The sequence below is a fragment of the Anarrhichthys ocellatus genome, unplaced genomic scaffold (assembly GCF_004355925.1).
Source record: "Anarrhichthys ocellatus isolate YVR2014 unplaced genomic scaffold, GSC_Weel_1.0 scaffold3, whole genome shotgun sequence".
NCBI classification, from domain to species: Eukaryota; Metazoa; Chordata; class Actinopteri; order Perciformes; family Anarhichadidae; genus Anarrhichthys; species Anarrhichthys ocellatus.
In genome coordinates, this window is record NW_022280033.1 from 11,614,925 (window position 1) to 11,622,914 (window position 7,990).

The 7,990-nt window shown below is 38.7% G+C and overlaps 1 protein-coding gene across 4 annotated transcripts in view; it reads right to left on the reverse strand.

Annotated features, from left to right (window-relative positions):
* The window catches only part of eys (eyes shut homolog), a 154,088-nt gene that overhangs the window by 29,325 nt on the left and 116,773 nt on the right, over positions 1-7,990 (reverse strand). The gene's annotated exons all lie outside the window — the stretch shown is intronic.

Here is a 7,990-nt window from a genome sequence, read left to right on the forward strand (position 1 = left end):
TGCTAATATGACCATTGAGACCATACTATAAAAATGGATGACTACGTATACATTACACACTGTTGCCTGAGAAACTTTATGCACTGGTGGATACTGTTGGAGGCAATGGTGCGTTTGTATCCCACGCCACAGCCCAAAACCCAGGAGAGACAACAAGAACAGAGAACGGCTTCCACAGCTGGATTTAAATAATACCATCGGAAATAAGTTTTTGCTCAGTGTTGTGGTGATAATTCTTTATGTTTTTGTGTTCCTCAGCAGATAGGAAATTCACATTATAATGCCTGTAAATACACTACAAACAAATCATAGATTGGGATAACCAGCCAGAGCCAGCTGCATTTACATTTACATGCTCTGCTACATGCGTTACTATTTCAAATGTATGAAAAATACAATAATATTAATACAAATGAAAGAAATCAGCCTGCAAAACATTATCATGAGTGAGAGTGCTCATTTTGTCATTCAGGATTAATTGATGATAAAAATGAGGGCATAAACTAGATATACATTATAAACCTAATGAGTAGGAGGACAATTTTATCATTTGACCCTCTGTGTCTCTCTGGGGAAATGTACAATTGCTCTAGTCATTAATGTTGCAGCCATAATGTTAAGTAGCTGGTCCACTTGTGTCATATTCCAGCTTTTGCAAAGTCAAGCGATTGCCTCTTTCCAATTCATCATTGGCTTTATACGCGCATTATACAATAGCAGCCTCTTTACAGGGCTGTACACTGTGCAACGGATTGTATACTCTCTGCCACGCGCATGAACACAATCATAATCTCATGGTGCACTTTTGTTCCATAGATTCCTTATTGTTTGCCTGTGAACATGTATTGCCGGTAAATCTGATTCTGTTAAATGTTTTCATCCATTTTTTTCCTGATTGTACCACTGTTGATGAGACAAACCCCTCAAATGTCTGCTTTAATGGTCAGATGGAAACAATCAGGGCAATCACCTTCCTGCTAATTAGAAACAGCCTTCCAGGACGCCTTCCTGAGGCAATCACACGCATGCAACTTAGGAAGGACTAAGTACAGGTACTGTATGGAAATCACGCAAACACACACACAAAAACAAGTAAGGCACATTTAAGACTGTAAACATAGAATGCAACCTACAGTAACGCCTATCATCATCTTTGGGGTGCCTTTTGTGTTTCTTAGGTCATTCTCCCATTCTCAGTGAGCCATTTCAGAAAACTACATTGCCTCACCATGACAAGAATATAACAAGATCCTAAAGAAAAAAACTGAAATGATCCAATATTCCAATCCATGTCTTTGTGTATGGCCTGTTAGTGAGGCAGGACACATCACAACGTTGTTACTAAAACTCCCTCTTGCTGAGGGCATTTGAGGCATATTTTGGTGCTTACAACAGTAGCTTTTTATTTGGCCTGCTAATGCTGCAAAGATTGTCCCTACGAGACACAGAGAGCATGCATACTAAGCAAATTGGATGATGTTACTTGATGAGCTCTCGTGAGCAAATTGAATGCTCCACCGGGTTAATTTACATTAGTGTTGCTCTAAGGCAAAGATGACTATTTATAAAGATGACTATGACTACTTGGTATAGTAGCTAGATAGCTAGAATATGTCCCACGGCCCAAAATCATCATCATCACCACCACACACACAGACATACAAACACAAAACCACAATGGATTATATCTCACAAACAAACACAGGAGTGAATCAGAAGAAAGAGAGGCTGGGGTTTGTCTAACTCAGAGATGAAACACTATGTAATTTCACATTGGGCTCCCTGTGCACCATTCAGTGCTGGGTCTCATAGGACCAACAACAGCAATTTCCCAACTTGAGGTAAACAAACAAAGACGTATGAATATTTCATTTTCTGCAAACACACAAAACCACAATATGGCTGTGATAATTTTTACTTACTCAATCATCATTTATGCATTTCTTCATCTGGCTAATGCTCTAATCAGAAGTGATTTGTCATCTCTAACATCCTCATTTAGACTGTGTCTGGCATGTGACTAATTCAGAGCAACTGCAACTGTTGCAACTTTCCTGAGGATCACCACTGAAATATTACCTGCAATGTTATTAAGGGACCTGGCAAATATTTTCAGCACAGCACCTTTGCACAGAGGTATTTGTTAAACCTGATGGTAGGTGTGCGTCTTTACTATCCTATTTGAACGTGCCTCCTTCACAGTCCCCTGAAGAGAATAACAATGAGGGAGGATCATCATTAAAATATTACTATTGCATAAAACATCTGAAAATATTGGCAACAGATGGCAGTAAAACATCATGCACTGTGCTGGTGCCCTTGCAACAGTTTTCACTGGCAAGATGCATTTTTTTTTTTTAAATGGCTAAATTATTCTAATCATATTCCAGATTCTTACAAAAAGCAAATGACAACGTGGAACCCGCTAGTGGTGAATTTATAATTTGCAGGCAATTTAGTGACATGGAGTCAACAGTCTATTAGATCTACAACTACTATAAAGTAGTATTTTCTACCTTGAAGCAGATACAATGTAAATGGATGTACCCCACCACCTGTTAGTTTGATATTCTTCTTAGCACAATATGCAGTACAGTTATACACCAGATATGAAGGGAAAGAGAGAGAAAGAAAACCCCCATATGCTTAATAATCATGCATTATCATCACACCACCGTGTCTGCTGCACAAGATGTCAGGAGGGATCGGCTTGTTGGTTTTTCCTTAAGTGCAACAAGCCCTGTATCGGATAATAATCTAAACCTACATTGACTGTAATGCCTGCTCTGGCTCGGTGACTTCCTCACACGCAGCACTGCAGCATTTGCTGCATAATTTGTGCTGTGACTGGCAAGCCTCAATTAATTTGTGTAGCCTGTGTTCCATCATTATATCTCTCGCAATACAATTAGACAGCACACAGCAAGCCTCTTGGCAATGTGGCTTCACAAAAGAAATTCCAAGTGAGCAGGCAGTCCTGCTGGTTGCTTCTTCCATGAATATTTTAATGGGACTACTTGTCAATACAACACTGGCTGCTGTCTGATTGATAAACGTACGCTGCCTGAGATTTGGACAGTGTCAACGGGGCGTGGATTTAAAAACAAAATGCTCAATATTAAGAACCTTCTTTTCACTCAGTTGCACATATGGCACTTCCCCAAAATGAATGTTGTTTCCTCATTACTCTTTCAGCGATTAATACCCTGTGAGCAAGTGGGAAAGGATAAGTTCTGTCCGTTGTTATTGTGTAGTTCAGAAGAAAGTAATCAATGGTTACTAATTACTTTTCCAAATTGCAAAAGGATTACTATACCCATTACTAGATGACCATTAATTACAGCAGCGGCTATTTTACTTGTCACAAGGAGTGATACTCAGCCTGTAATAAACATTTGAGTAATGTAAAGCAGATTTAAAGTAAAGCTTTTTAAAGTCTGAGAACATAGCGGTGATGATGCAAGCAGGGTTATCTCAGATTGCTCTACAACCCTCAAAATCCCAACTAAAAGCCAGTGATACATGAGGGTAGAGTTGAAAGACGCGGGCAAGATGAGGCTCTAGCAAAAGTTGCTATTGAGTTCCATAATATAAATTGTAGGATCCAGTCTTTTTGGAGCTTGACCTTTAGGGAATAAACGTCAGGACATCTCAGGTTCCGTCGGCTTTCTGTAAATTAATAATAAGTAGTGCAGGGCAAGTTGAAAACATGTCTGTTCAGAATGGGCCACGTGCTTGGCCTGTGGTGTTGCTGCTTGCAGCTTTATCCAGAACTGCTCATACAAACAACTTCACACTCAATACTGCACTTCCTTTGATCCTCAGCAATACACCTGCCATGACATAGTTGTGTCACACACCGGTGAAACAGGCCTACAGTCTGGTTCACAGGACAAAACATCAGACTTGACGGTAGGCAAGGTAGGCAACCTTGGCCTGGGGCCTCTGACTAAAAGTGTCCCAAACAGCAATAGATTTGTCAGGAAATGTGATGCAAAACAAACATAACTTGATTGGCAATAGCAGAGTGGCACTGTTCTTGTAGGCTATCCGCTCGTGCTCGTTGTCTCCGGGGAAGTGAAGAAAAGTTTGGTTGTAACTTTATTCAGCATTCATGTAGCGTTAGCAAGCTGTATCCACGATCCAGCAGCAAAAGTGAAAGCAATGAGCCGCTGTCTGCCCCCTGCAGACAACATGCTGGATTGCAGAGCCCTGAGGGGCTGTTTAGTTGTTTATTCAAAGTTTATTCATCTTGAATGTGTCCAAATTGGACCGAATTCGAAAAAGCACTCCATGGTGTTCCCAGCAACACACCCACTAATTTTGAAGTAGATCTGAGGAGTGTTTCTCGAGATATGAAAGGGACAAACAGAAGGATAAACAGACAGAGATTATTAGCTTTATAGTTAGATTACGTTATTAATTAATGCTAGGTCTTTGCAGTGTACTCACAAAATATAATAATCTCACACAACACATTTCTCACTATGAAAAACTTCTTTTTTTCATTTGTCACTGCAGTGCACTTTTGTTGAAAACGGGTGATGGTGAAAGGGATTTTCGGTTGGAGTGAGGGTATTTTGAATGAATTTACCACACATAAGTTAGGCAAGAAGCAATTAAGTCTGAATTATAAAAATATATGCAACAAAACTCTATCTAATCACTAAATAAGCATACAGGCAAGGTACTTTAGTGCCTGTACTTTCTGTGATCAAGTATTACTTTGACATTTCAACAGCATCCAACAAAGAAGTTCAGAAAATTGAGAGAAATTTGCAGATGTAATGGCAGAGTATTCATGCAAGGCTCCTACTGAAGTAAAATATTAAGAGTTTTTTTTTTTTTACAGAAATAATATGATGGTGTATAAAGACATCGACATGAACATCAAAACCCATGAGTTTCTAGACAGAGAATAAAAAAAGTAAAAAATTGCAAAAAAAGAAAAGAAAACTCCTAGTGAGTCAGAGCCATACTTGAGATACTACTCCCATTCCTCTGACTTCAGAAAAAAAGCACCCACAAAAGTGGCATAAATTTGAATAATCATATCTGCCTGGGACTCTGAGTTCACCTGTGACAAGGGAAGAAATGTGATGCCGCAGAATTCTATGTGTCATCCTCGTTGATCTTTGACTGTGTTAAAAAGAAAATGACTCCCAACAGTGAATTCTAAGCACAATGGGATTCAACCAATAATGTGCACACCCTCGCAAATGACCGAGAGAGCTTTAGGAGTCTGCCCACTCTCAAACTTTAATTGTAATAGAATTGCCCCGGACATCCTCAAAGGAAAACTTTCCAACATCAAAAAAACAAGCCAACAACAAACAAAAATTAACAAAATTAAAAATTACACAGACCCTCCCCCGCACACTGCCCTTTGTGGAATGATACGGCAGCACAGGGCATTTCGAGAGTGGCCCTTTGTCTTGCTATAACAGTCTATAATGGAGTGCTACACATCGGTTGTAGATTTAACTGTAAAAACACAAAATTGTATATTTCCAGAAACAGAAAATGTACTTTAAAGTTGCTATGTTATGTTTTGAGTGTTTCATATCTACTATCAATCTGCATGTCCATTATGCATTTTCACTGGAAAAAACAATGCACCGTAACACCACTACATACAGAAAATCTACATAACTATTGATAGTGCGCCTGAATGAATATAAGCTTCAATATGCCACTTCCTTTGTTTCTACACAGACTGCAGTCACATGCAAGCTCTTCTCTGCTCATTTTCAAGAACGTTGTACCCTGTGTGTGTTTGACGTTTATGGTAGTTGGTATGGATTGTTCTGATAATTTTACAGCAATGTTGCTCTACAAAAGCTGCTCTACAAAGAAAAATGTGATGCATTCATTTATGTTTACTGTCAGAGCAGGCTGATACACTCTTGATTAAATATTCACAATGTCTTTCATCTCTTTGTTGGTGATGATTAGCGAGATGGAGTGGTGTAAGACGGTTGAACAGCTCTCCTCTGTGGCTCAGAGAGAACTGGGAATAGAATCAAGAAAGCCTGAAATTCCTTCACAGGGTTTCATGCTGACGTTTGGAATATACTGTATATATTTTTTATTTATTCAGCATATTACCTAAATCGATACTGGAGCGGACACAATGTAGAGCTAAAACATTTAAGCTGCTGTGTCGACCACCCACAAGAGGGCTTTTAATGCAATTTAAAATAACTCTCCACATTGTTTAGCGTGTTGTTTCATACTCATCCTTGTAACTACGAGCAATTATATCACAATCAAAACTTCAGTGCATTGAAGCTGAGCATGGAAAAACATCAAGAAAGTGAACTGCTTATTTTGATAGTACAGTGCAACATTGAGCAGAGGTATCGTACCACTTCTTCCTGTCAACAATGGATGCCACCAACAATTGGTGCAAAAATGAAAGCAAAATACTTTTCCCTTCCTGTCATCAGAACAGTGCTCGAGATGACAATAAGATTGATGGGTTGACAATAAGAGAGTGTGTGAGATGTGGAAAAGGCAAAAAATTAGAAAAAAAGATGTTGTTGAGTCTGTGTTACAATGACATCAGGCAATTTCCCCCGTTTGGTCAGTGCAGCTTGGATTATTTACAGTTAAATACAACTACTGCCTCACACTGCATTTATGCTGCCTGCAAGTTCAAGCAGCTGTATTCAATGTTGCCAACCATCATCCAGGAAAAAAGGTATTCACTGCTCAAACAAGACGAGATGATGTCATGCCCTCATTTGCATATGAATAAAATTGCTGAACCGATCAAGAATAAATAGAGGCAGAGCTCAGCAGCAGGCCCTCTCTCATTTCTCCCACTGGCTTACACAGGCTGTAAGCCAGTGTATGGAGACAGAGGATAAGCTGTGCATGGGAAAGCATTGTGATCAGACCTATTTGGATGAGACAAGCAAGTAGTGCAAATGCATGTGGATCAGGTTTAACATTTGATACCAAATTTGTTGCCAAATGCGTCGGAGTCAACTGTTTTCCAAACTACAACTGGAATCCAAAAGAGTAAGCATTTGCTGCTTGTGGCTTTAAAGAAAAAAAGGTGTTCTTGTGACTTTAAATAAATAATTTTACTTTACTGGGGATATGTCTAAATAAATTAGCTAAATCTAGTGGGAAGAGTGGGAAGTTAACAGAGGTCCTTGCTTTTTATTATAACATTATCTAACTAAGCTGCAACCATCTGACTCCAGTTGTATTTCTGCTATGCTGTTTATGCACTGTGCACATACATGTAACATTAAGGCATTTACATACTTGTTGGTTGTGTGTCTAAGCTGGGATCTTTTGAAATGCTAGAATAAATCACTATTAGTTGGATACATTGATTCTGATATGGACAATTTATATGTATTGCTTTGACAAGCAAAATGTTAAATTACTCTCAGCGAAGGCAGCATTCTATACAAGAATTGACTCAATTCTCTAATTTCATTACATATTTTGTCATTGTTTAAATTAGTTTCAATTCAAGCTTTCTAATGAGAACTAGTCTTAAATGGTACCATAAATTAATAATTAATAATTGTACTGCTGAATATCATTTAAAGTCATTTGAATGCTTTGTTGCATTTTATTTTACATATTCAATTGTAATAGTCATGGATCCATTGATGGGGTCTTTGATCCAAGTATGCCCAACAAGGCCTCATCCTGCATGAAAGATCTTTTTATTTATTTAAGTATTGCACTATAAGCAATGCAACCCATACTAGATCATGACAATTTTCAAATAAGTATAAGAAAAAGACTGGGTCATTCAGAAGGTGTAAAGTTTGTCAACTGTATGCAGTCAAGATGAGAGGATCTCAGCCACTTACGGTAAACAACCTGCTACCATTTGCTGAAATGGCCAATTTCCACAGCAGACTGAATATCAAAGGTTAATGATCCTAATCTCTCTGTGAACGATCTGCAAGAGATCGACCATGGATGGTAACAGATATTTTGCCCATTTTCGCATGGTCAA